The 27,764-nt window shown below is 38.7% G+C and overlaps 1 long non-coding RNA gene across 2 annotated transcripts in view; it reads right to left on the bottom strand.

Moving 5' to 3' along the window:
• LOC308053772 overlaps window positions 1–27,764 on the bottom strand; it is a 91,831-nt gene that overhangs the window by 11,250 nt on the left and 52,817 nt on the right. The window contains exons 2-3 of one of the 2 annotated variants that reach the window (XR_013923793.1): window positions 14,198–27,764; window positions 1–12,404 (exon numbers count right to left, since the gene is read on the bottom strand). The exon at window positions 1–12,404 is cut by the window's left edge and continues 11,250 nt beyond it; the exon at window positions 14,198–27,764 is cut by the window's right edge and continues 19,312 nt beyond it. This is a non-coding gene — a long non-coding RNA (uncharacterized lncRNA). The other variant, XR_013923794.1, reaches the window with a different exon arrangement.

The raw sequence follows: 27,764 nt of genomic DNA, 5'->3' as shown, positions 1-27,764 counted from the left end.
CCATGCTGAGCTGTCTTCTGCAGCACGTGCAAAAGCACACGTGTAAATAAAGCTTCCTGCTGGATTCATTGCTGGTACATGCAGTACTGAGTGCTAGCAATATACATTCTCAGATACTCATGAACTGTGAATCATATCTAACTTTTTGTGAGTTGTTTTTTGTTGTTGGTTTTTTTTCCCCCTTGAGTAGTAGCATTGGATTTTTGATGTTGCTCTATGTGCTCCTAAAGGGCCAAAATTTGAAATACTTTACTTGGGAAACACATCTGCTGTAATCTGTTAGAGCCAAGAATTTACAGCTGAGAGATTGTTTTGACCCCAGAAGAGTGATTGAGAGACAGAGAAATGAATTGTAACTTTAAATTTAGCCTGAATAAAAAAAGCAAGCGAGAGAGAATGTTTCTTTTTTTGGGGAAATGTCATTTCACTAGAGAGTTAAGGCTTAATAAGGTCTGGAACCTGGGCTTGCTCCACAAAAAGGAGTATGTCCAATGGAGCAGAGTTGTGCTTAGTGAACGTGGGGCCTCTCAGTAGAAACTTAAGAGCCTGCATTGATTTCCTACAACAAGAAACTGCAGCATTCCCCAAGTTCAAGTTAATTCTGTTTGATACTGTTTATCTGGCTAAGACACATTGACGTGGAACATTTTTCAATATAAGAAGATTTAGACTCCTATTTGTGACCACTGTCAGAGAGGATTCCTGTATCATTTGGCTGAAAGCAGGCAGGGGAAGGCAGCAGCCTGTGAGGATTGCCTACCATTAATAACGCTGTATATTTCCAGCTGTTGTTCCTGAATGTCACTCTGACATATTCCCTAAATAAGTCTCACCATTTAACTGACACAAGCACAGGTGAGATTCATAATAAGGTGCTCAGGAGTCTTAAGAAGGCTTTCTCACTCACTTCCCAGCACTGCATGTGCTTCCACAGGGACAAATCTTTTGATAGACCTCAAAAGCCTCTCATAAAATGGCTTACATCTTTCATATTTTTAACACAAGTTTTTCCTTGCTTGCTGTGGCAGGCTCAACTATCCCCACCCACTACTACTTCTATTTCAGGGAGCTGTTTTATGACTAATTCCTCTTAAAGACTATGGTGTAATAAAGATGCTAAGAGACTTAAACACAAGGACCACAAAAAACCTTGGCAAGCAGAGAATGGAGCCCTAAACATTTCTGTGCTCAAATTCAAGATAGAGTGCAGGCATGAAAGGCAGAAATTGCCCATCATTCCCCGTTCTTATTGCTGTCCTTCTTCCCCAATCCACCTGTGTTTGTTCTGTAAAATCACACTTGACAATCTTCATCCTGGTGAAGTTTTTCTTCCGGATAAAAAAAAAAAAAAAAGGGTGATAATTACAAGTCCTGTTCCAGGCCAAGCAGCTTACGTATCTTGAACATCCATTCTCATTCACACAAAATCTGCATGCTTCAATATAATGATGTGGATCCTGCTTTTACTTTTGGATCTTGATAAATGATATCAAGTACCAAAAATTTCTTCTGTCCCACACTTTAACACTACTTAGAAGCCTTCTGATGTCCTGTAAGAACAGAGTAAGTAATACTTTTATTACAAGCCAAAATACTTTAAAGATTAAAAAATAGTTTGTATTGAACTTGATCTCAGAAAGAAATAATCTATATACTTCCCATGGTATTTTAATGAGAAAAAAGCTGTTTGGGTTCTTAGGTCCTTCAGAATACAGGAGATTTATCAGGTAGCTGTCAGACAACCCTAATTCTGTAATCAACAGGTGAAGAAGCAGTGGAACTGTCACGATGCTTAATTGACTTCTTGGAGTAAGACACTCATCTGTAGGGAAGTTAGAGATGAAAGCCTGGAGCAAGGCCTGAATTTCTTTTTAAGAGTCTGAAATGAACTAGGCATCATTCACTTCACAAACCAACCACTAATGTCATATCAGTATGTACATGCCAGACCAAATCCCAACAGAAGTCTTCAGTGGAACTATGGATACTAATCAAAATTCCAATAAATGAAGCTCACTCAGCATTTTCATAATTCATACCAGGTCCTCAGAACACTCTGAAATTTAAATGCTTTAATCACAAGCTGCACTGCAGTTCTCTAATTAGCAAGTGTTCATGGAATGTGCTGCTCTGCAATAGGACACATCCTACAATGGCTTATAATATGAGAGGGAAGGTAACAGACACATTTAATAGCACAAATTAACTTGATGGTAATGAGGAAGCCTCTCTGTCAGTAATAACGCAAATTAAATTATCTACTACCTCACTAGTGATGAGCAATAAATAAGAAAGGTACACAATTGCTTACAAATAAAACAGCACAAGATCAACTTAAAGATGTCGGTCTTGAAATCTCCTTGGCATAGCAGCATTTGTTCCCTTAACTCTGACACCATTTATTTGTAGGTAGACTGGATCTTCAGCATTATCTTAATTAAGCTTTTAAAATTTAATTTCCTTTTTCAAAGGAGAGTATCTTGGGCAATACGCAGCGTGTTTTCATTAACAATGCAACAGCTTCAACAGTGTACTTTCAAGATGAGCAGAAAACAACAACAAAAAGCCCTATCAGCAGATGGCCTGAGAGGGGGGATGGGACAGAGGGGCACTGTGCAACACAAGTCTCTGGACAGTCACCTAAAACACAACAGGTTTCCCAAAGGCAGTCAGCCACTAAAAGATCAAGCTGCAAACTATGTTTCAAGGACACATAGTTTATTTAAATTAAACTTTAGGTTTGTAGGCAGATGTTAAAAGACTGCAAATATTTGTATCAAGAGATCTTTTCAGGGTTTTTGACACTTTAAGATTCAGCTGAAATTAGACCCTGTTGGTTTTTTGCTTTGAAAACAACTGAAGAGACTAGCAGATTATTTCCCTGAAATTAGTTGAAACAGAGCAGGGTTATCAACTGTTGTAGCTCATTCAAAGAGATTCCGAGACAACTCTTGGCAATTCAGCAATTAATCATATTAACTGCAATACCCTTCCTTGGCACTCACTAGAACTGCAAATTCAAAAAGATCCAAGACAATGAGTGATCCAAATAGGTAAAGCACGATGAATTTTTAAAAACTTTTTTAAAATGCAATGAATCTTTGGTGTCAACCAAGACTGTAAAATATACTTTTTCCCCCCATAACTTCCTTGGACCTTCCACTTAAATGCAGAAGGTATAATATCCCATGAGTCATGACTGGGAGACAAAGATGACCCAGAAGCAACTGACCTTAAAATTTCACAGCTCACACAATACAACACTGATGTACTTTGAACAATTGCAGATAAGGTTTGCTTCTGTCATGTGCTAGTGTTTTAGCTTGTGCACTTAACATATTATGCAATCTTTTGCAGTTAACATAATATTGTAACCAAGTATGTAAGTGCAAAAACAGTTAAATTAGCAATCTTTCAGCAAGCAGACAATATAAAAACACTGCTAGTAATCTGCCGGTCCTCTGTTAATACAAGTGATGTTAGAATGAAGATACAAAATAATGCTGGTCAGAGCAGTTTCATCAACAAAATAAGCCTAACAATGACAGCAGACAGAAGAGTAGTAGTACATTCTCCTCAATCAGGGTTTTCAAGATTTACTGGAGAAATAATGTTTTAGCAGTCCTAGTCACCTGGAGCATAAAAATAAGTACATATAAATGTATTCAGTAAGAGCAAACATGTTGACGTTACCTTTTTTTACAAGGTGAAAACTCAATAAATAAGGAAACCAAGTAATGCATAGTTCACAATACTATATAAGATAAAAATAAAAAGGTAATGACCATAGCAGACATCAATAACTTCACTTAATGGTGGCGGGCAAAGTTGTGTTGCTGTAATTTAGGGAAGATTCGTGTTGTGTTAGATGCAGTAGACTTTAAACAATACACTCCTTACACAAAGTCCATACTTCTCTTCCCCTGATTACCAGAAAGATTCCTGCAATAGTCCTGTTTTTATAGAGCCATATTTCTTTCTATATGAACAGCAAGAGACATTGTCTTAAATACTGGAGTATTTTAAGTTGTTCTTTCGTGTTTAATAAAGACAATGAAACAATTTACAGATTGTTTCTGCTGGAAGGAAAAGCTATTTTGCAATAACTAGTTTGTAAAGTAATGAAACTAGGCAAACACTAGAAGAACATAACAAAATATATTGGCTGAATAATATAATAGTACTATAATAAGAATATATAATAAATATATTCTGAAATAATACAAATATTGGTTACACAATCAACCAATATTATTATAAATATAGTTTAACTATCATTTAATATTGATATTTGAGTGATCTATCCATAAAACATATTTATTCAATATTTTCAAAATTTCCCACAATATAATGTAAAAATAATATAATGGTTATATGAATATATTATGTAATATGTTGTTATGTAATTAAATAATGATTATATTGGTTCAATCATAGTTCACTGCATGTCATTTTTCTGTGTTTATTAAAGGTGAAAAGAATTCCAAATTATTTATTCATGCTCATAATCAAAAGAGATTTCCCTATCCTGTGATCCTATTTCAGTCACATCAAACTCCTTTCATTGTTTTATGAAACTACAGAACTACAGATCCTTAATTCTGCTAGATTTGGTTTTAGACATATTCCTGGATGTGATGTGGACAACTGAATCACAAGTACTGAAGCTGTTGGTCTTCTACGAATAACAAAATTTCGATTAAAGACTCGCCAGTGCTAAGAGTTGTTTGTTAGCATACTTGTATAAAATTTAGGTTTTTCAGTATCTTGTAGAAAATGGCCTTCATACACCACATTATACTATCTGCAACATCTGATTGGGAAGACGACTTCTAACTCACTCATTTAAGAAATAGCTTGCCAACTCAAGCAGCACCTGAAATAAAAACAGGAAGGGACGGGAGTATGGGACAAAGGACTTAAAGTGAACCTGAAGATACTTCTGAAGAAGTACTCTTTGTCACATAATGGAACAAGTGCCTCAAGTAGCAGACATCAAGGGTGTGGCTATCATGTCTACTATTTCCTTTTATTCTCAAAGAGAAAATTGGAGGAAAAGTACTTAATGAAAAAAAACTGGTGAAAAAACATGAGCAAGTATAAATGGAATATCAAAGAGCTATAGCAGAAAACAAGACTGAGTTTCAATCAGTTCAGAAGTTATTAGCATAAATCTCTTTCTTTCCTTCAAATGTGATGAAAAGCAAACTTTTCAGCTATGGTCTGTAGTGAAGCTTCCCTGGCTGTAACACCACTTCTAAGAATTTGAGACGTATATTCTAAAACTGCCCACTAATTAAGAACAACTAGGAAGAAACCTTTTAACATGCTACTTAGGAAAAAAAAAAAAAAAAAAAAAAAACCAAACAAAAAAACAACTAAAAAACCAACAACAAACAACAAAAGTTCCAGAAGAAAGCCTTACCACCTTATTCTACGCCTTCCTTTACTGCATTTCAGGTTCAATAGTAAAGCACATTCTATTTCAGCTTCTTTGTTTTTCCTGCAGTAGATTTAGCCTAGAAAGGAATAACTTCTCTGACTGAGTGAATGAAGAAATTGCTTTTTCTAATTTTTACTTTTAATTAGAATAAACAAGCTAGGAGCACAAATGTTCTGCTGCAGAAGATGAAATTGCATGAGGACAGCAGAAGCAATGCTGTTCAACACCAAATCTTCATGCATCTAAAGCTCAGCAGGGTTATGTGGGTAACGTTTTTACCATTCCTTTCAGTACTACCTTAAGCAAATGACTGAGGTTTCTCTGGTATGATAACAGGTCCTGGTCAAAGAAGGAACTTTAATCTGTAAGACTGAGATCAAAGGTTCAGGGAACTGGAAGTAATTTGCCCTCCTGGCCATACAACAAGACCTTACTTGCCATTCCATAGCATTCCAGGATACCGAGGAAAGACAGGTACAACTTGGGCTTTCTTGTAAACAGACATACAAGCACATGGTTAGCATGCCTGACATCTTCAATGAAGTCTGCTGCTTCCCTGTCAATTCTAATCTGCAATTACCATTTTTGCTTTCTACCACGACATTCTCATGGGCTGTGTTGCTCAATGTGGTGTCACTCTGGCTCGTACAGGCAGTAAACTCACAGGTAAAAATATCAAGATTGCATCTTGCTCTGCACAGCAAGGAAAGCAAAAGAAATTGTAAATCCATAAATCCATCCATATTCTAGTCTCCTGAGTTTAGATTATAGATACAGATTTATGAAGTCCTTTTATCCAAAGTTATGGCCTCAATTTTGCAGCTTTTAGTTTCAAGTGTAATCTCATTCCACTTAGATAATTTAACATGGCAAGGTAAACGTATGCTGTTATCTATCATCATGTGCCTATTTACAGAAGCAAAGACAGGCCACAGGATACAAATATAATTTCTTCCATAGCTGCCCACGTCCTTGTCTTCCCCACCCACCCACCCCCCATCTATGCACATTCAATTTACAGCCATTATTGTTTATTTCGCTTAGTAATGATCTGATAAGGCAAAAGGTCCATGACCTTGGTGACTCGCTGTTACTCAAACACAGGCCAGTAAGGTGAGTTCACGCCAGTACTATTTCTTTCCAAAGAAATAATTTGCCAAAAACCTTTAACTGCCACACAGTTACACAGGCGTTGAGTCTGTAACTTCCTTTTAACATTTCTTAGGCAAACCAGCAGCATATAAAACCCTGCTGCTACACTGAAGAACAGTTAAGTATAGGCCAAGAACAAAGTAATTGTGCTTTCAAGGCTGTGCACAGCCTCCTTGCCACAGCCTGTCATCTCCTCTTGATATGAGAAAGAGACTGCACGGCAAAGAAAATGTGCAAACCGGCTATAATAAACAGGCTTTTATCTAAGAGATGATGATACTCTATTTAAGCTGGAAGGGACCATGACAATGAGAATACATGCACATCTGTTAATGTCCACACGGCTTATTGGTAGTTTAATGTGCTTCAAAGTATCAGGAAAGTATGTATTGGTGATGGATGACCATCAAGTCAGATTTTCTAACTTAACAGGTCACACAGCTTGATTTTAAGGGACTTTTTCATGTATTTTTAAAAAGTTTTTATTTCTGAGTCACATACTGACTCTCATAACAAACCCCTGTAATCTAGTCTATCATCACAAGGAAGACTTCAATATTTTATGTTTTCAGATTATTTGACTACAGTATATACAATAGACAGTAAATTTAGCCTTAAATCTTAAATGGCAGATGACTGCCTTCCCTAAGAGACTGCCTGTGGCCTTCAGACTTGTGTTTTCATAACTCAAATACAGGCTAAACTCAAGATTAATCCTTGATTCTTTTTCAAGTAACAAAATAGAAATCTATACTCCCCTTGAGTCCACAGTGGCCGACTGAAGGATTTCTTCCCAAGTCAATTAGCAATATAAATTCCACCCAGATAAATGTATTTATGTGTGTGTTGAGATCATGAACCTTATTATTCCACCCTGTCTTGTTTTCAAGCTTCCCACTAATCTGTTGCTAATAGATACAGGTGCCAGAATTGTTGTCTACAAAGGCTTTTCCCTATAATGGAAAGAATTTGTGCTGCTGTCGTTTAGCACTCATGTTCCTAAGGTGCCTCTTATGCTAACATGTGGAAGACATTATAAACATTTTGTACCTTCACAGAGAGAAATGCCAGTGCTTCTGGTTGCCTGCTCATTGCCATCTGTGTACCTGCAGCCAGCCAGGTCGAGCTGGCTCACTTCAGAGCCCTGTCGTTTAGGTAGTATCTTGTCACGCAGTAGAGGATCCTGAATTCTGCAGAACTGTAGTTCAGCTACAGGTCCCACGACCTCCTCCAGCGGAAATTCTCTTTCCTTCTCACTAACTTGCCAGCACTATGTTTAAATGTGGAACTTACACCCAGTGCGCAGCCCTGCCTGGAGGGACCCGGTAGCTGTTGTAATTATGCTGCAGGGAGGCTAATGAGGATGCTGACCTTGAATGAGACGGCTTCAGTGCCAGCAGAGAACTGCACAGCTGAAGCACTGAGGGAGGCGCTCCCTCTGAAGGCAGTGCAGATCAGCATCTTGCAGAGCCCGGCTATTCAGGGCTGCTGTCCTTTCTCACACGATGAAGCTTCCAAAGCCTCTCCCCTACCCGAGGCACGCTCCCCGGGCAGTGCCTTACCACTGCCTCCCCTCAAAGCACAATCCAATACTAACTCATTAAAAATGGACACTTAATGTGGCCTTGTGGCTCTGTAACCCACTGTAATTAATTTGTTATTTTCACATCTCTGACGGTTTTGGTACAAGCAGACAGTATTCTCTGGATACATTGTTTCCTCAAGTCTTGCCACATATGTCTGTTAGCTACTGCTTTGTATTACTAATGAGTCTAAACAACACCTTGAGGCAAATCTTGATTAGCATGTTAATTAGGATATTCCTAGCAGGCACTTTGGGTGATAGCTTACTTCCAAACACCAACAATAAAACGTGTTCAGATTAAGACATCAGGTTGAATTATAAAGATGGACACACTGGCAATGCTCGTGAAAAATCAATCTCCTCTCACCATTCCCAGTCCCTTTCCCTAACATCTATAGTGAAAGCCCTTGCAAAGCTAATGCTTGCACAGAACTAGCCAGGCACCGGCTTCTCAAGCAACCTTGGGTGACTATTGGTCTTTCTCATCCTTTTCTTTACTGTACACGCAAACACAGATACAGAACGGAGAGCTATGGAGAACAAGACTAGTCTGCTGCTCTGAGCGCCTCCCTGCTAGCTGAGACCTGATGCAGCGTGCAGCTCACAGAAGGCTATGGGAATATTTCCAATGATTCTTGCAGGCTTTGAGTGATGCCCAAAGGCCAGATTATGAAACACAGTCTGCTTTTCTTGCTATACAATACAATATCCTTTATACATGCAACTCCCAGCTATGCAAAGCCTGTGCCATCCACCTATCCCCGTATCTCATTGCACCACACCATTGACATACCTGACAGTGAAAGATATGTGGAACAAATCGGTACAAAGCAGTGACCTCCCAACATTGGTTTAAGTAAGCAAGATGATCAGATATGACCTCTCACACACAAAAATTCCTCTCCTCTCCTTTCCCCTTCTTTGAAAATAAACATAAGGCGAATAATCCAAGCCCATACTGGTTTAAGTACTGTTTATTTAGCTTTTTTTTAAAAAAAATAAATCCACCTTTACTGTTTCTCATATTGCTGTCATAGTGATAAGGTTCTTTCAGCACACATCCACTACACAAACAACAGTGATGAAACACAGTTGCAATAAGAACTAGTCTCCAGCTGAGTGAAGAATGCTAATTTTTTATTGTACATGGGTTAGTGAGGAAGGGAAAATGCCCATCACTGGTCTCAGTTGAATTATTTTTCTTTTCAGTAAGATATTTTTAATATGGATGAATTCTCAGAGTGTCTCAGTTCTCGCATAATTTCCCATTGAGCAGTGCTTTAATCTGGTATTAGTCTCAGTATTTTCAATGGGGTTACACAGATTACAAGGACTTTTGCAGATAACTATGCACTAAGATTAGGCAAAGCTGTGTGATATTATCCCACATGTCTACCCTAATCAGTGGAGGGAAGTTTCTACCCTGGAAACAATGCCACGTTTGTCAGTGATGTATTACAACATATTTAATTAAACCAGGGCTGGAAATTGTTTACATAACATACTGGACTGTGAAAAAAAAAGATTGTTGAAAAGAGAAACAGCACCCATCCTGTCATTTCCACTCCAAGGATGGTAATCCCCAATAGGTCGTAATACTGCAAACATTACCACTGAGTTTACTCGCCAGAGCTCCAGGGCATTACTCACCACCACTTCACAAAGGGAGATTCATCTCCTTTATCCTAAGGCACCTGTGTACAGACAGCTCCTGCAAACCAGTGGCCCTTCACCTCCATCTCCCTCCACAGCAGACAGTTTGGATGGTCAGCTTTGACTAGACAGATAACATTTAGGAGGCTAACGTTAAGCAAGATCCTACCCTTGGTATGCAAGAATCCAGCTGTTTTTAGCAGAGAATGGATGAAATCAATAAATCCTGAGGTCTTCTCTCATGGTTCAGAATGATTATTTTCACTGTCTCCCTTTTGATCAATTTTTCTTTCTATCTGGAGAGACATAGAGTTTATGGAAAGTTTGGAAGTCGGGGGGGGGGGGGGGGGGGGGGGCGGGGGGGAAGCAAAGAAAAATGCAACCACTCCATTTCTATCAGGCTAAGAGAAAGAGGAAGGAAACTGAATTATAAATGTATCTACATTAGTTATTTTCCTCTTTGAAAGTAAGATTTAATTACTTTTTTAAGAGTGCAGAATATATTATGCATGATTTATTTATGAAACAGAAAGTACTGCTGCACAGGTTTATGTAATAAATACCTATATGATATTTACTTTAGAATAATGACAAATATATGCAATATTTGAGATGGTGCTGTTCTGCATATTAAGGTATTAACATTTACTGTTTGCCTGTAGACATTTGTAAAGCAAGAAAAAATAGAACAGTGGAAATACAAAACATCAATATTATTGACTTTTTAGCAGAAAGGTATTTACATACTGCTTCTGAGCTCTATCCCACAGTAAAACATGCTTTAATGCATATGCAGAAGAAAAGTATGTTTTGTAGAGGTAAAAACTGGAAAATGAATGTGGCATTCCTACATATTCATTGAAAAGTAGCTCCAGGGGATATAGATATACATAGAGTATAGGCATTGGACCTGTATACTGGTATAAATTTGAAACAGAATCATGCAATTTGAAATCCTAATTAATTTTAGAATGCACCTGGAAGAATTGAAGTGTAACAGTAATATAATTTTCAGTGTTGAGGATTCTTTCAGTACTCATTCAAAATATTTCACAAAAAAATCATTTTTTCTCCCTCAAAAGCTCCCCAGATTTCCAGATTTACCATATTTTTCCTCAGGGGAACAAAAAATAAAACAAACAAAACCAAAATAACAGACACTTTCTCATCTACCATCAATCAAAGCCCAACAAAGCTGCATGATAAAATGAGAAATATGGGTTTGTCCTTGAAGTTTCTTAGTGTTTTCTTGATCTCAGGTCTCTTTACAAAATGTGGGTAATGGGAAGAATACTTTATTGTTTGCTAATGCCTTGTCTTTCATAAGCTTGATGGGAAACTATGAGAGAAAGGCAGGTGGAGCAATGGCTTTCTTGAAGTCAAGGGAAAAGCCTGGAACCTAAATTTTACCCAGGCTATTCATTAATTTATATGTTGCAATTCTTAACAAAGGTTTTTTCAAGTTGTGCTTCCCATGCTCTTTGTAAGAGCAGCCTATTAGTGTCAAACTGTAATAGCGTCAAATTAGGTGACATGAGCATTCAGGCCCTGAAGCCAAGTATTTTTGCATTACGGCAAAAATGCGTGTGGAAAAGGAACAGTGCAGTCCCAACATGTTGGTAACTGTGGTTTTATCTGTTCTGTTGTACTGATTTACTAAGAAGAGAAAGGCAAGATAAAGTCCTTAGTATCTATGACCTAGAATCACAAACCATTTAGGTGACTATATCCCTGTCAATGAGATATAGGCTTTTTTAATGTGTTTGTGAATGTGAAACAGCTCAAGTGAGAAGAATCCTGGATACCAGTTCGGTTTCCCAGAAAACATAAAGTATATATTGGTTTCAGAAGCTACTTGGGTCTACTTCAAAACCTACCGAAACAAGTAGGAAGTGTCCTACTGGTTTCAATAAGCACTAGTAAAGATAGTGTTGCCTCCAGCCTAATTGCCTGTTGAGAGTGCAGTGGATTATCCAGTAGTTTAGGATTCCTGACGATTTCAACTTGTTTCAGTATTAGTTTTACAAACACAGAAACATGCGGATGAGAACGCTGCCATCACCCACTCAGAGTGGGGATTATTCCTTACATTTTAAGAATCTTAAAACCAGTCTTCTTTCACCAACAAGGACAATAAATACCCATTTTCCACAAATTTCATACTTAAGAGGTGCAAATGAAAGAATTATGGTAACACTACATATGCAGTGGCATAAAGCTGCAGCATGTTTAAACATAATATCATCATTTGCTTTTAATTATTAGAGGGAGAAGGGAAAAATCCTGATTCCTTGTCGGCACTAGATTATGCATAAGGACAGTCAAAACATGTATTTATCAACATATATTTTAATTTACAGCCACTAATGTGCAGTTATTTGAATAGACCTCTATATAAGTATACAATATTAAATAACTGTTTTTCAGCATGAGTGATACTGTGTTATTTTTATGGAATAACTCACTAAAAACATTGAGGATGGAATAAAAAAGGCAGACTTACTTAAAAGTTTAGGAAGGTACTTGTTTTAACTGAAGAGTGCCCAGTGCACAGACAGCCTTGTTGAAAATCTGTAATAAAGAATATTCCTTAATTATCACTGTAACCATTAGTGGTCCTATATAATGAAATGACTTAGACTTTGTTCTGCAGATAATTTAAGAATTATCCTTCATGCTGGTGCAGACCAACTACAAAAGCCTACTGAAGTTCTCTTCCTTGTTGGCATATGTTCTTTCTTCTGTTCTCTGTAATTACTATGCCTCTAGTATACACTTGAATACACTAGAGACAAGAAGAGGAAACATAAAATATTTAATACTAAACCTTCAAGATGAGTACACACACATGGATATACATAAATCCCCTACTTCTTATTAAAAACTTGTACCTACATTGTTATTTTAGACTGAGAACCCTACAAAAGAACGTTTCCTTATACCTTAGCAATGCTACAGGGACCATAAGCAAAAAAAAAAAAAAAAAAGAAAAAAAACCACCCATGAAACAAACTACCATTAAAGTTACTTTCCAATTTCAACCTTACCCAGAGCAGATGGAGCAGAAAATCATACTTCCCGTGTGGGGGTCTCTCGCCTGTCATTGAAAGGCAGCACAATATTCTAGCAATCTTCAGATAGCATTTGTCTCAGGATATTGTAAGCTACTAACATTGATTAAGAAGCCCCCAACTATATATAATCCATGCCAAGGTTGACACAAAATCAGCTGCCCATTCAGAGCCAAAAATATTTATTTTGAGGCCCTGGTGTTTGCTCTGCCCAGCAGATACTGAATGAACAACTATTAATTACAGCATGTATTTAGGCCAGTGTTCTTCCCAGTTGGAGTGCAATTCAATGCATTTCTCTTTGCACAGTACACAACAGTTTTCAATCAACTAGAGGGAAAGATAAAGCAAGAAATTGTTACCATTCTCCTCCTCCCGGCACTTCTACTTGAAAAAATACTCTCCAGTGAAAAAAAACTGTGGAGTGCACGTATCCCAGCAGGCTCACGATGGGCTCCTTCAGTCTTACTAACACAGAGGTACAAAGAAGCTGTTCTATACCAATATCTACAAAAATTAGAGGACTCTTTTTATATTCTACTTCTTAATTTTCATTCCGGTCTGCCTCTTTCTCATTTGAGATTTGACACATAGCTTTAATCTCAAGCCAGAAAAGGAGGAACAATTACTCAGTATCTTTCCAGGAGGAACTCAAATCCGTGATTTTATGATGGAGTTCATTTTTTGGTTTTGTTCCTCCCCGCTGCCCCTCCCAGCTAGCATTTTCCTATTAATTTGAACAAGCAATCACCTACAAGCTACCACAATACAAACACTCATCAAACATCACCAAACCCCAAATATTCAACTGTTCCTTTCCTCTACATTACTCTGGCTTTTATATGAATGCATGTTTAATCTGATTCCAAACCATAAAACTCCTTCTGTTTCAGTGTTTTCAAACTTCTCTCACTGTAACCAAAGCTGTGTTACGCTTTCTTTATCAGGAAAGCAGACTCTTCCTCTCAGCCAAAGTTCAAATTGCCAATCTCCAGCTGTCACTCAAGTGGCTGCACTCTAGAACTCACGACTCCTGTCATTCAAGCAATCTGGGGGGCACAACATCCTTAATGCTGCTCTCTTGACCCTTGTCAAGCCAGCAGCAGTGTTTCTCAGCACAACAGATTAACCTGCTACTCATGCTCCTTTCTGCCTCTGGCTGCATCTGACTTCTCATCTCCACTACGAAGCACGTAAATCTCCAGTCACCGCAAAACTGTGTCAGTCGGCTGCAAGATTTTACCCCCTCCTCCCCCAGAAAGCAACGTGGTTTCAATCTGGGTTCATTTTTACCTGAATTACTGAAGTCGAAGGAGACGAGCTTGGATATCCAGCTTCACTCCCACTTAGGTATTCATTGCAATAAGCTTAGCTTCCAAATCAACGACCTTGGCACTCCTGGGGAATGAAATGAAGTTATCACAGTCACTATCTGTGCTGAGAGTGCAGTGACAATCACTCCCACACTGTGGAGTATGGGTACCTCTGGATAGTAAATTGGGATGCTCTTCTCAAGTTATTAGAAATATTTTAATGAAAATGTCAATAAATCTCTTTTCCAGGTTACAGCTGCCTTAAGTAGCAGGGAAGTGGTGGCAAAGAAAAAGCTAATTAAGCAAGTATTGGAGGCATCTTTTACTGCCTCCCACATTAATGCTTCATTAAGGAAGTGGAACTGCTCTTGGACTGGAATGATAACAGAATGCACGTGTTCAGGAGAGCATAAATGATAATATGAAGTTCAGGACAATACAAAACACAGGTTTAAATGATAATCAGCCTTAAATATAATCTAAAAGCTGTATTTTATTTCCAAAATATAAATATCGAGAAGGGAAACCCCATATTTTCTTCATCAAAGCCAACTATAGCCTTATATGTAGAGGATTTTTTTCCTCAGACCATGCAGAGGCAGGTCAAATGGAATAAGACACATGTGAGTAACAGTTTTGCTTCCTTATGATCTTCACACGCAGAAGCTGACAAGATGACTTTACACATGCTTGACATCTTACCAATGTTTGTCACTTTCTCCTGTAACAAATCTTTGACAAATAGCTGAAGTAGCAGTGTTTTCACAAAAGGTGACTTGGTTATCATGGTTTCAGGAGAGTTTTCCATAAAAATGAAACTTGAGTAAAGACATGGTTAGGCTCTACCAGCCCAGGAGACCTACCCCATGAAACTGTTCTTTGCATTTGTCCAACTGGAGAGACTTGTGTGCTATCTGTTCACAGTCCACTAAGCATTTATAATTTTTCAAGGTGACTGTTTTGAGTATAGAGGCTAACATTGCTGGGTAAGACAGACTACATAGGTCTCTGGTAGATGGACACCTTTAATCTATCATCAAATCGTGTGCTTTCTTACACAACGAATAAGAAAAGTACTTTCAGGCCTGAAACATCCTTGACGTGAAGCCCCACACACGTTCAAATAAAAACTGGCTTCCATGGGTTTTGTAGAGGCATGCAGATCAACCCTAGCCTGCACGGAAATATTTCTTGCAATCTCTTGATCAAAACTGAATCCACAGATTTTACTTACATTTAAAATTCCCCACACTGAATATGTCCTTTTTGTTGATTCCTCACAGTGAAAAAAAAAAACAAAACCAACCAAACATTAATCTATCAACTATTACCTAAATATTTTTATTAGATTCTGAAACTCAGGAATTTCTCATATAAGATACCAAAGGACCACAAGAATGATCTTTGTGTTCCATAGAGAGCAGGTAACAAAGGTTATGAACACTAGCGGTTTGATGCCCTTGCATTTTTCATATTCATTAAAAATAACGTAGGTATGTGTTTACTACACCCCACACCAAGGCAGCGTAACATCCTGTGTAATGTTTTAGTACAAGATTAGCATTCAAAACACAAGACTGACATGACTACCATCTGAAATATCTTAGAACAAAAATTAAAATCCTTATCAAGACCTGTTAATATAGGATAGACAAATGCTAAGCTGTCCTGCCAGTTTTTTACATGTGGTTCCCATTTCCTTCCTCACTGAAGAGAATGGTTTCCAATGCAATATCATAACAGTATTTTTTTATACATTTGGTAAACATACATGAACGTTAGGACCTCTGCAGCAAAGAAGGGAGAATATTGAAATGAATGAGAGGTCTTTGCCCATGCATACAACCTATATTCAGGGATACTTAATGCAGGAAGGGGGCTGCCAAACCCGGAACCTCTGTAGTCAGTGTTTGCCACCTTCTATAGTGCAAAGGTGAGCTCTGCCTGCAGAGACAGCTGCTGTTCAGTCCCTTCTGTGTTTCAGAGGAAGGGATGTCACCAGGAGAGATCTCATTTCTAGAGGATTTCTAGGCTAGAGGATGTGACCTGAAAGCTTTTACTAAATGAAAATGCAAGGCTCAGAAGCTTGGATCGCGCTAGCATGTAGGCCAACAAAAATGCAAGCAAAAAAAGCCCGTTTCTTTTCTGCTTTGGTTGTAAGGTATAGGTTAAGTTTTCACCTTTTACACTCTTAATGTCTCAACTAACCACGAAGCTAACCATCATTGTACAACACTGGCACACTGAGGAAATCTGCTGGTGTAAAGGCTCTCGGTTCCACCTGTTCCTGCTAGCTGCACATTTGGCAGAAAAGCCTGAGCAGATCAAGCAGTGCATATTCTGCTGGCGATGAGGCTACGTAACCCTCAACAAAGCAATCAGAACATTCATACGTAAGAATGTACTTTCCATTATTTAATGCAGTAGGCAGTACTTCTATTGTTTTTCATCCGAATTATAGCTGTATGAAATGAACTGGACTCATGTACTAAGAACATTTATGTTCTTGTTTCACTGTGGACAACATACATATGGCAAAATTGGACATGCGTGTTCATACATGGAGAAGCAGGATTGAAACTCCTTTCAAACACTAGTAAGGGGGACTTTTACATACAGATCACAGACATTAATGCATAGAGAGTCCTACAATTTAGCCTTTGCTAAGGATAATAAAATTGGCATTACTGCATTCATTTTATATGAAGAGAACATATATGAAATAATCATGTTCAGGATGGCTTTACTGTGTCTATATTATTAAGGGCATTTGAGAACATAATTAAGAAACTATTTTCTGGATTAAAAATGTCCACTCCCTACGGCATTACATGACAGAGAAACAGGTTCTTGAAACTTACTGACTGTGAACAATTCACTTAAACCACTGCGAAGCCAAAAGTAACAGACCAAATCACTTTCCAGCCAACATGCCACAGTGTCATTGCTTGAGGAACTGAAACCAGCAGGAACACTGCAAGGACAGAAAAGGTAGCAGGCTCATCCCTCCAAGCCCAGCTCTCCTACAGGCAGGGAGATGGATATCGCTTTTGTTCTGCTCTCTGTGAAACCAAATTAGTGCTCTCTGGAGCTGAACTTGCTAGAAAAGGGAAGACTACTCACTAAATGACATACAGGAGCTGAATCTCTTGCTGATGCCAGGTGGTGCAGAAGCTCAGCCGAAGAAAGCTCTGAAGCTCTGCTCTAATATTTCATTAGAACATAAACTAAACAAACTTTGAATATAGCAAAAGCTTTGACCTAACAGCTCAGAGAGAAAAAGATAAAACCAGTCCCTCTACTCATGTCCTCACTGGGCAAACCTCCTGCAGGCCTGCTCTTAGATCAAGCAGCTTTCTGTGCCACCTCTGGAGACACCAGCTTTGTGCGATATCACAGGATCCCTATAAAAAAACTCTTTCCTTCCTACCCTCAGGGGCCTGGCAGCATGTCTGCTTCTGACTCTTGTCAACAGTATCCTAGCTTGCCTCTCCGCTACAGGGTCTGTGCTGAGCGAACCAGTTCCACACAAGATGTGTTGTGTGCACCAGAATATCTCCTATGTGCGATGCACATTTGGGGAAGACATCATCTTGAAGATATGGTCTGAACCAGTGTGCTGAATAAATCCAGGTGAGGCACGCTGGACTATCCTCCCTCTGTGGTCTTCTGCCTTAAAAACCAAACCAACAAACAAATGAACAAACACAAAAAAAACCCCTAGCAGTAGAAACAAACAGAATGGGTGGTGTCTGCCAGATCTACTTATATCAATACTAACGGCCGTTCAGGATCTTGAGATTTCTGGTGCTCTGTATTCTGTCTGGGTTCTTCCTTTGCCAGCACAGTAAGTTTAATTGACACACTACTGTGTGCCAGGGGCCATGCTGCTAACCCACAAGAATTCAGCAAAGACAACAAAGTTTTAACACTACAAGCAACAGCTTTTATGCATTAGATGATTTACAGCCAGCGTTGCTTGAGTGAAGGTTTATTTCTCATAGACCTGCAGCATAGTCCTATTGCAGCAGAGAGCTAGCCATCCGACTGGATATAGTCACATATGATCAGAGCAGTGCGTGGCTTAGTATAGACATACACAAGGACTTATATACCAGACAGATCTTTAACACTGGCCAATAACATTACCCAGTTGTTTCTTATCACTGCTGTGAAATCATCTGTAAAGACAGAAGCCCCTGTGGTAGTGGGAATCGTGCCACACAGATGCTGCTCTATGCTGTTTCAATCCTTTTGTCAGTCTTTAATGTGCCTTTGTTCCTCCACACACTGCAGAAGAGAATTGAACAGCTGGTGATTGTCTCCAAGTTTATATCTAGCTTTTATTTAAAAATTTCACAGCGCCTCCAATCTTCCCAGCAGACTGAAACACAGAATGAAAAGCCTTACTTACAATATACATTCCACCTTTGCTTCTGTACCTGGCATTCTGCGCGCAGGTTGCTGGATTCCCTCTCTTCAGCACTATTCCCCAGTGTCCTTGCTTTCTTGCTAGATGGATTTAGAAAGCATCCGACTGGACCACTAACAGATGGCCTGCTGTGACTTCAGGCACCTGTTGAACCAGGTGTTACCTTATTGAAGCTATTACAGATAATTCAATCCATGCTATGATGCTTTTTGAGATGCTAATGATCACTCTGATTTAAGGCAAAATAGCATGAAGTTTTTAAAAGCCATATGCTATCACTGTTGTATACATAAGGCCAGCTATTCAGATTGGTATAAATAGGCGTAACTCCAAGGAAACCGATAAGAGTAAGATGATTTGCATTAATATGACCCATAGTCTGCAAGTAGGTCTTTTACACTGAAATTTATTCCTGATGAATACAAAATTATTAACCTGTGGAAGTGGCTGCTCTTATCACCTGAAGTTTCATCTGACTACAAGAGGGAGCCCCTAGCTACCGGGCAATTCTGTATAAAATGTGCTATAAGCAATTTCTAATACTGGATACACTGGAAGGCATCACAACACACTGCACAGACATCTGATACACCACTGCCACTTCTGAGTGACCCAGGAAACATCAGCTTTATTCAGCGTGCCTTGTATGATAAAGCAAACATTCCAGTGAAGGAAAAGAAATCCTAGCTTTTCCCAATGTGCAGATTGCAACTAGCCCTTATATATGATGCCATTAGTAGTCTCTAATAAGCAAATTCCAGCATTTAGCAAATTACTTGGGTGTAAAGGGGACTGGGGAAGAGATCCTGCTGACTTTTCCTCCAGTCCTGCCCTGTCCATTTCCCTGGAAAGTTCCTGGAATTTACCAGCCTCAAGATTCTGCAAGGTCACAGGGATGCAAAAGAGTTTATCCACGTTGGTTTAGACCTTAGCAAGTACAGCTGGTGCTCCACAATCAAACATAACTGAGAAAGGAACAGGACATTCTCTACAATTTTCTTTGCTATTCAGACACAGTTTGCCTATAAACTGAAGTATATGCCACAAGGTTTGACAGTGGCGTGAGACTTACATGAGAAGTTGTCTTGGGAACACAGTGATGTGTTGCACTGCACACTGTGTCGCATGGTTTTCCGCTACCTGAACATCATACCCAGCATATAGATTCCCAGCACCATTTGGGAAAGAATTTGGAAACCAGTAGAGATGCCTGCGGCCAGAAGCATTGACAGCAGGTGGTTTTAGCTAGCAGCCAGTGCTTCTAACTACACTATATTTGCACTACAGCATCGAAGGCTCTGTCACAATGCATCAAATTGGCTCATTACAAGGCAAAGGGGAGACACTGATCTTGCTAAGAAAACAAGGCATTCCAGTTGGTACTTAGTAGCCCCTGTCCTTCACGTTACTAAATATGGAAAATTTTGACTGGTCATGGTGTCGAAGGCCAGAAGTGGAAAAGAAAAATAATCCTCTAAATGCATGATGAAAATAAGAATTTATGAAATTATTCAGACAAAACTTTCAGGTTCCAGAGGGTCAATAGGATTCACATCTGCTTGTTTTGTTTTTGCTATGGGATTTTTGTTCATTAGTCCTGCCCTGCTCCCACATGTGCAGAATGTGATGGAGCAGCTTTTCCCAAGCAAGGATCCCTCCAGCCCGCTCTGGTCTGGCACCCATGGGTGCATTACTGGGGTGGCCAGGCTGTCGTTACTGCCAGAGAATGCGACTGACAGGAGCAGGGTCCACACCACCTCAACATCACTTTTACTCTACAGTGACACAAACTGAAAACCTCTGTTCCTTCCCATGCCCCTGTCTCTACCTCTCACTCTGTTTCTGCCTGCTTTTGGCTGGACCTTCTGCTTAACTGCAGGTTTAACCCTGGCACATTCTCTCGCTTCCCATGCTTTTCAGGCAGAGAATCCAGTGAATCTACAGCATATAACAACCTCCCCCATCCATGTCCCATTATCCCCACTACAAGAATCCTGATGAGCCCCTTTAGGCCAGACTTTGGCCCATTTAGCAGTACTGAAATCACATCAACCAAGCAGAGTCTGTGCTTAAAATTTGGCCCTTTAAAAATATTAATTTGGTTAGAGAAAGGCAATTTTATGGAAAGATGTTCCCAATTGTTAATTTTTGCTATAGCTGTGTTATGTTACCTCATTGAAATTTAATTGCTAAAGGGTTATAAGAGCCTAGAAACAGACCTAGCATCTGTCTTTTTTTAATGTCTCAATTATCACCACAGTAATTTAATGGCACCGTGTTAGAGAATCACCATTGACATGCTAATGAATGGCACCATGTTCACTTATATTAGCTCTATTTTTAAGAGGTTATAGGTTGAAGACAGACATTTTATGCTTCAGATATCGCTAAGGCAAGCCATATCACATTTATCCCATTTTACTTTTACAACTGAAATTACATATCTTTAAAATGTTCACTGAACAGTGAACTGCCAATGGGTTAAACTGTGGTCAATTACAATTATGTACTTGCTTCTTTAGATCAAGATAAGTAACACAAATCCTTTCAACCCATTTATTACTTAATTTGTCTGTCAGCATTTACTGTTGAAATTCCCTTCTGTTTGTTTTGTGGCTTTTTCCACAAACAGATATGCCCTTTACTGTTAGCTTTTTAATTGAACAGCCTTGCTTTATCATAAATGTTTTACATTATTATTCTCCTTTTGCTGAACCACGTTTACCTATCAATATTTTTTCATTTATTCTGCAGAAACTCTGTTGCTAACTAAAAACTCCCAAATCTATTACATCTAAATGATCACAGCGATTTCCATAATAAGAGATGCAATGATGTACACTGAGCTATTTATCTGCGAGCTTTTCAAAACATCTTATATGAATTTCTATAGATAAGTAATAAGGGATTGACTTCATAAACACAATGGAACAGCCTTCTGAGATCAGCTAAGTGCTAGTGTTATCATCAGAATTGATTTTGCATGGAAAGCTGCATCCTGACAATAATGTGAAAGGATTTCTTACTTCAGCAAAATTACCACCAGACTGGAGAATAATCCTGTAATATTTAATACTACAATATATTTAAGAACCTTTTATAATTAGTTTTATTCTGTCATCATGCACGTTTTCAGCAGTTCCACTGCATAGCTTAGCTCTGCCATGAACAATTACAGAGACGATGCTGCAAACAAGTTAGGTGTAGGAATTGACTAGCGTTTCAGAACGTCTCTCACCTCTCCTGGCTTTTCAGTCCCACTCATGTTGCCAGATACTCAGAAGAGTATGCTTGAAGTTACATCATCATCATAAAAAAAAGTTTCATAAGTGTATTATCACAGAGTGTGTTTCCTCAGAATAATCTCTCCTCCGTTTAACCTACATAGAGAGGACGGAATTGCATCCTGGAGCCCTCAGCGCCGCAGACAGTGGCCATTGCGCCCCCTGGTGTCCACATCTCCCATACCAGCATCGCGAAATAAAATATCTCTGCAGTTTTCTCTGATCTCCCTGGCAATGGGTTAAAAAAAAAAAAAATAATAATAATCACAAAAGCCTCTAGCCTCTACATCCATGCACAGGTTTTAGGTCCTTTCCCATGTGATTTTTACTTTGTGTTGGGATCGTTGTGTCCACCTCTGGGGGAGAAACAGAGAATCCAACCCTGGGCTTCTCTGCAGGGGCAAGTCTAAGGGGTCTGGGACAGGCAGCCAAAAGCTGCTCTTAATTTCTCTGGCTCTCACCACCTCTCACGTATCAAACGATAATATGTGGATCCAATCTTCTCCTGCCTGAGATATTTCCCTGGCCAAGTGCCAGGCTGTCCCTTTGTGGCTGGGCTGCAGTCTTTTAGGAGAGCTGCCACTAAAATGAGCTTTGTAATCACAGTCAGAGAAGCAGTGAAAGTGGAAGGAAAAAGTGGTCATGCCATTAACTCTTTCTTATCTGCCACCACAGGAGCTTACGAATTGCCTCACAGGTACAATTATCAATTATCAAGCAGATTAAATTCCATCAGGCAACTTGCAACATCTATTTCAATGGAAATCCTAAAGATGCTTTTTTTAAACTCCTCATTTGCAGAAAAGCCCACACTCTGCCTGGACTTTGTCATTCTGGCAAACTGATCCATGAAGAACTTCACAAGGGAATTGTGGTAGACACTTCCTCTCCTCCCTTACGCTGCTTTTGTTAGTCAAAGGACATAAACAGCAGAATAAGCTACGACAGAAAAATTAAGGGAAGCCTGCCTAGATGAGCTTAGGGTATAGTCTAGCAAATATTTTTCCCGTAGTACCTTGTTGATTGCTTGAAGGTGAGCTTGTAATACACTCATTGGCTATAACTATGGTTTATATTTGCTCATATTACTCTTTATTAAGCCACTGCAACTGTGAGTAGCTTGATATCAGACATTAGAGGGATTGCAGCCATCTTCACACAATTTAAACCTGAAGGGTGATACATGATCCTTAAAAGAAAAAATTAATTATCACAGGAGGAGTCCAATCTATCTGTAGGTATCTGTAACTGAAGACTTTGAGAGACAGGACAGAGAATAGCAATGAATTAAACTGTGATCCACATAACATTGATCTAAAAAATGATGGATGATACAGCTGACTGCAACTCCTTTAAGGGTCTTCCTACCCATGCTTTGCAGGGTTAGATTTATATTGATACTCATGAGTATTCATTATATTAACCTTCACAGCGACCTGGTCAAAGGTCCTCATACTGACTGACTGATGTCAATGTGCCATTCTAACTAGCTAAGGAACCTCTCACCTAGACTGATCGGGATTTTACATAGGTCAAGAGGAATTGAAAATCAACAAGAACATTCCTGATTCAGATCAATTATCTCATGAGCTAGAAGTAAATCACTGTTGGATAGCTGAACAGTGCCTAGTTAAATGGAGTTCAGGACCTGTTCTTGCTCCAGACGTGGTATACAAAAGGCTAGTTAGGGTATTTGTAAGCAAAACTTTGGCCAAAATTCAGGTAATCTTTTTTCCACTGACTTTTTTTTTTTTTTTTTTTTTAAGTATCTATAGCTTTTGTGAAGCAACCCAACAAATGGAAAATATAAGCCAAATTATCCCAGAAATTGATTTTCATTCCATAGAAGGCAGTTGATAGCTCATACGTTTCTACAGGATTTCTATCAAGCATAGACTACTTTAGCTAAGCACTAGAACGGAGTTTTTCACAGAATCCAAGTTCACAGAAGTTACTTATTTTAAGGAAGGCAGGCAAAACGTTAGACAAGCTCCCAGAGCATACTCAAAATCAGCCTTGTTACAATAGTGCACCACAGATGGTCACAAATCCAAGAACTGATGCATGTAGAAGTTTCTTGAGCCACACCACATCTAAAATAACAATGTCGGGGAGATAATCATACTTTCAACATGAAATTAATTTTAAAAATATTTGATTCTATGAAAGAGCCACAAGAGTTCTTTATTATATTACAGCTAATTTTAAAATTTTCAAACCATATTTTATATTTCATTTTTTATGTCAAGGAGGTTAATTCTCATGTACAAATTCACACAGCTATAAATTTCTTTTTGTTTTTGTAGTAAGCTATTAACGTCTCTAGATAAGAAAACTTGGATGAATTATATATTCAAAGCAGTCATCTTGTGATTTTGTGTTTTACAACCGGGCACAACCAAAAAACTCTCCAGAGTGTTATGATACTACTTTTTTGAAAGGAGAAAAACTCAGAAGTCTTAGAAATAAATAAATAAGCAAAAGAAAACACCACAAAAGTATCTGTATTTATCAGTGGCAAAAAGAAAAGTGATTTTTAGCTCTCTAAAGATGTCACTTATTTAAAAGACAGAAAGAAACTATTCTAACTTTACATTAAGGCACAGTAAGGTCGTCTTTGGAATACCATGTATTTTCTACTAGTTTGGATTTGAATATTTCTCTTCAGCAGAACTGTACCAGTGTACCCCAAAGGCATTATGCCTGATATCTCCCAGACTTTTCAGAGATGACAAATGCTTACCACTCCTTTCAATTTAGGGGTGAGGACACAGAGGATTAAAGAGAAATAGACTTTAAAGTCCTGCAGATCCATGTGCAAACCACACACGCATTCTATTTCTCAACTTCAAATTTAACAAAGCCTGTTATAAATTTCATGGCCAGAGCTCATTATCATTTGCATAATCAGGCCTACTATGCACATGAGCATATTCAGCTCCCACTAGCTCCAGCAGGAATCGAGCACTCGTGTTAAAGTCCCAGATATCTCAATTCATCTGAGTGCTGAAGTCCCAAGTATCGCATCAACAGTCAGAAGCTGGAATTCAACTCAACAATCACCCTTTTCCCCTTTCCTTCTGAGAGAATACGTAATGGTTGTAGTAATGTACAGTAGTACGATTCATTTTGCAGCTTCTTGTCTATTCAAGAAAAAATTTGTACAAATTGTCTATTATGACTCTATATGAATCCAGACTGCGTATGTCTATGTTCTATAGCTAAATGAAAGTCCAAATCAAACTCCAAAATATTTTCTTCCAAAAGGAAAAAGTATTACAGTGTGGCAATGACAACTGGAGCAACAGCAGCCCAGCTGCAGGCTTGGGGGTGGGTATGTGTGCTTAGGACTGGTTTCATTTTCCTCTGCAACATAGTGTGTTAGCAGTGCTCTCTGCTCCTCAGGACCAAAACTGACACCACAACCTGCTGCTGAGTAAAACCCTCTCCAATTCTTGCAGTTAAAGAAAAGCCTCCTACAAAACAGTTATATGTATCAAACTTCACCTGTGCAGAACTCCTTGCTGTTGACTCCAGTTCTGCAGCTCTGGCTCTTAGGATGTTGATTGTACGACTCCCCTCACTAGAGAAGATTAATGCGTATTTACTTTTATAGTATCTCTGAGAGTAATCTAGTGCCAAAGGGTGAATTTTCCTCACTGTGCAAGTGTTTTAATTAAAACAAGCCATGTAACATTCAAGCGTTTGAAAACAAACTAAACCCAAAGCGTTAAAGCAGAGCAATCATCACCGCGAGCAGGTTGGCAGGGGGCTGTAACCCACGGTGCCTGCAAACCACAGTGCCTGCAGCAGCCCTACGAGCTGCTCGCCACTGCCTGCCTGGGCTGTTCGAGTGACTACCACAATCTCATGCTTCATGGGGAGCACTTCAGGGGACTGCTCTGACTGAAGCCAAATGCAGTTATCTGGAGGTTCAGAGGTGCATGATTGCTGGACCAGAAAATACAGAAGAGCTCTCAATGACCACAAGCATCCAAGCAGAGGAAACAAAATTTTAGTCTTGCAAAAACAAAAGGCTTCAAAACAACACAAGGGTTTGGGGTGCCTGATTTTCTGCACACCAAGGGCTTGTATTGATTTCACTGATAGATTTTCATAAGAAATTTAGACTTGTGTAAACAGGTATCACAAAACAAACACATTTTTCTTACTGCTGCCTTCCTGCCTTCTTGGAATTAATTTTGATACTTAAAAGGAAATTTAGACCATGTAATAGCAGAACGCAAACAGAGGTAATGAAGGGCACTACAAAGGAGAAACAATTATGCATGATAAACACTCTCATGTTTTGAGCAGAAGTTCTGGGAACTTGAAAAGATTAGATTAAATCCAGCTCATTTAGTCCAATAACTTATGCAGAGTCAAATTTAATTGTAAGAATAGGTATGTAATTTTCAGCACTTGTTTTGTGTAGTGCAGAATACATTCAAGGATCAGCAGGTTGCAAATTTCAACACTTCAATTAAAACATATTTGTTACAACATTACCACAAAAAGAATTGTGAGTAGTCTGCACAGTGTTTTGGACAGAGATTTGAACTCTTCTGAGCAAGGCTCTCAGGCTGCCTTGAAGAAGACTATAATCAATCTCTAGTTTTTGTCCAGTGAGCTTTGGAAGAGAAAGTAAAGCCCGAAGGATGCCAATATTTATATCTGAGAAATTCAATCTTATGTGACAGTGACACTAATCACAAAGAAAATACAAAACAAAACAGAACAAACCAGCATACTTCAGTGGTTGATTTTTCTTTTCCCCTCTGTTGCAACTGCTCTATTAAATTTAATGAAGCTCTCCCTAAGCTTTTCAAAGCGGTGAGCTTTGAAGAAACAAAGAAGGGAAACAGCAACGCATAAGGAAGGATTTTCCTAAACAAGCTATTGGGAAATATGCAGAAAAATTCCAGCGTAGACAAGTTCTTGCACTGCAAGTCATACAGAAAAGCCTACATTGTTCTGATCAGATGGTGTTTCTCCAGCAGTCCATCTGGTAGAACACTATGTTTAGGTCCCTTGGGGTAATTCTACCACATGCTCTTTCCTGTGAGACAGTTTATTAATTTTTTCATAATGTATTTATTCTATGAGTTGCATGGTAGCACCTACTGGTAGATACGTGAATGTCACTGTGTCCTTGAATTTATAAAGGCCTCTACATTACAGCCATACTATGAAGTCAAACATTCTGCTTCACCATGGAATCCATCAGCTATTCCATGTAAGACTGCAATTACCGGCATTTTGCTCCTGTATTTGAGAGTTTCATATTACACATGAAAATTCTGTAACAGTCAGACTCCTAGCCATAATAACTCATACTTTCTGTGAAAAGGGGAATTTTCCTTGAGAAAAAATCTCTACAGTAATCTCTTAAAAATAAACAAGCAGTCTCTTTTTCTATCATTTCATTTAATGGTGATCTGTGTTCATGAATTATTTGACCTACCTATATTCTCTGTTCAATAAGGACAGCTTCAGAAAAGCCTGCACCTTTTCTAATAGACATGAATTAAGGAAAAAAAAAAAAGTATAATGACTACAGAATTCAGTGATCCAAATCGCAGAAACAAGCAAGTGTTGCTCAGACCTTCCACCATCATATCTGTATAAAATATAGGAATTAGTGGAGTTAAACAAGGTTGAACTTACCCCAGTGACATCTCTTAGATCAGCCAACTCTAAAGGGCATTGCTTTGGGACAGCAGGTTTCGTTCACACCAATCCCATGGGTAACTAATAATATAAAGAATATTACCTTATCAGTTCTGTTTCATTACACGTATCTTTCCACCCACATGCAGTAAAATAGCGAA

This window comes from Falco punctatus (genome assembly GCF_963210335.1).
Source record: "Falco punctatus genome assembly, chromosome: 15".
Classification (NCBI taxonomy): domain Eukaryota; kingdom Metazoa; phylum Chordata; class Aves; order Falconiformes; family Falconidae; genus Falco; species Falco punctatus.
This window is presented reverse-complemented; position numbering and strand designations above follow the sequence as displayed.